We start from the raw sequence: 2,536 nt of genomic DNA, 5'->3' as shown, positions 1-2,536 counted from the left end.
CAGACTACTTCCCCGTCTACTCCGCCTTCGCCGCCCAAAGCATTGAGGCCCATCGCGAGGCGCGTCGTCAGGCGGGGGCCAACATCGCGCCGGATGCGAACCGGACGCTTGAGGAGCAGCTCCTGGCTGTCCAGGCGCGGTTGCAGCCGGCTCATCGGATGCTTCGCCGGCTCCAACATGCCGGGGCGCAAGTGTTGGCCGCCCTCTGGCCCGGCAAGACGATCCCCCACACCCCAAGCCGAACTGCCGACTGGCTGGAGGTCGCAGTTGGTCGCTTTGAGGCTTGGAGCCGGGCGGGCGTTGGAGTTCGTTCAGGCTTGGTACCCAGGGCTGAGCCTGGACCAGCTGCGCACTTGGCGGATGGAGGCCGACGCGGAGCTGGAGGAGGTGAGGCCGGCTATCGCCCAGCGAGCTTCGATGATCGCCGAGTGCACCGACATCAGCGTTTTCGCACCCGAAATCGATGATGACGGTGTTGCTCAGCCGGAGGAGTGGTTCGGGCTGAACCCGGCGGTGGGCGAGGACTCGGCGGAGGAGATTGCCTCCAACGACGAGGGCGAGGATGACGAAGAGGAGGACGGCGAAGACGTCGAGCCGGCTGGTGGAACAACCAGCCGACCTCAGGCCGGCCGTGCCTCCAGCAACGAGGCGCGTGGAAGCGCGCCCTCTACGGGAGGCGGTGACCAAGCCGAAGTTCGCCAGCCGGCCGCTCCTTCAGCCGGCACGACCATCTCCGCCAACCAGTCCGGCTCGTCGGCCGCTCCGCCAGCTTGACCTGCCATCTTTATCTTTCCTGCTTGTTGTCTTTTGAACAATCTTCATTAAGTTTTCGCAGTTCCACCCACTGGGGGTGTATCCAAACTATGTTGAATGCTGGCCTCTCGGAGGTCTTTTATGTAAAAATTGTTATGTGCATGTTTGGTTTCCATTCGCGTATGCTTTTTATCCTTAGGCCTTTTCCTTTGCCGCCTTACCTCTTTGGGGAGGCAAGTACTTGAGCTTTCTTGGATTGAAGTGAAGTGAATGGAAACCGGCTGGCCGGCTACTCTGGTAGCCAGTCGGCGGTGGGAGAAAAAACCGGCTTTTGTTATATTAGTCCGTTAGTCCCTAGCCATTTTTCATGTGGGCGCCCGTTCCTGCCTTTAACTCTTGCCAGCCGGACAGCCGGTTCTTCGAACTGCGACTTTTGGCAAGAGAAAGCTTGGGAGCCGGCACACTACTTGTCTGACTGCGGGTAGGACTTCTAATATAACTCCAGTCGGCCAGTCCCCGAGCTGACTAGTCGAACCCGGTGCGGGACGGAACAAGTAAATGAAATGACAAGGTCATAAGCATGATACTTTTCATTCATAAATAAGGGATGGCAGTCCCCGAGCCCTCCTCGGGGGGTCTATTGTCTCGTACTTAATACAAAAGTTAGCGTGATACATACTGCATTTCAACTATAAAATCTTTGAAGGAGGTTGGCGTTCCATGGTCGCTCCGACTCCTTGCCGGAGTCTTCTCTCTTGCGTGCCTTTGGCTTCTGTGCATCGATCAGGTAGTAGGAGTCGTTTCCTAGAGCTCTGCTGATGACGAAGGGACCTTCCTAAGGGGCTGAGAGCTTGTGCTGGCCGGCTGTTCGCTGGATCAGCCGGAGCACAAGATCGCCCTCTTGGAAAGATCTTGGCCTGACCTTTCGGCTGTGGTAGCGGCGCAAACCTTGCTGGTAGATGGCAGACCGGCTGAGGGCTAACAGCCGGCTTTCTTCCAGCAGGTCGACGCTGTCTTCTCGTGCTACCTTGGCCTCCGCTTCCGTGTACATGGTTACTCGAGGTGAGTCGAACTCGATGTCAGTTGGGATGACCGCCTCGGCACCATACACAAGGAAGAAAGGGGTGAAGCCGGTTGACTTGTTTGGTGTAGTGCGCAGACTCCAGAGGACAGCCGACAGCTCATCGAGCCAACAGCCGGCTGAGCGCTCCAGAGGTACGACCAGTCTGGGCTTGATGCCGGAGAGCATGAGGCCGTTGGCTCGCTCGACCTGGCCGTTTGACTGCGGGTGGGCGACGGATGCTAAGTCCAATCGGATACCTTGGGCAGCGCAGAAACGTGCCAAGGCTCCTTTGGCGAAATTCGTGCCATTGTCGGTGATGATGCTGTGTGGCACGCCGTACCGAGTTGTTATGTCTGCGATGAACGTCACAGTAGTCGGCCCATTCAGCTTCTTGATCGGCTTTGCCTCAATGCACTTGGTGAATTTGTCCACGGCAATGAGCAAATGCGTCATGCCGCCGCGCGCCGTCTTGAACGGGCCCACCATGTCCAGTCCCCAAACGACGAAGGGCCAAGTGAGGGAAATGGTCTTGAGTGCCGAAGCCGGCATGTGTTGCTTGGAGCTGAAAAGTTGGCACCCCTTGCAATGTTTAACTAATTCTTTGGCGTCATCCAAAGCAGACGGCCAGAAGAAACCATGGCGGAAGGCTTTGGCGACAAGTGATCTTGAGGCCACATGGTGGCCGCATTCTCCTTGGTGAATGTCTCTGAGGATTGCAAT

The sequence above is a fragment of the Triticum urartu genome, chromosome 1, assembly GCF_003073215.2.
Source record: "Triticum urartu cultivar G1812 chromosome 1, Tu2.1, whole genome shotgun sequence".
NCBI classification, from domain to species: Eukaryota; Viridiplantae; Streptophyta; class Magnoliopsida; order Poales; family Poaceae; genus Triticum; species Triticum urartu.
Note: the sequence above shows the minus strand (reverse complement) of the source record.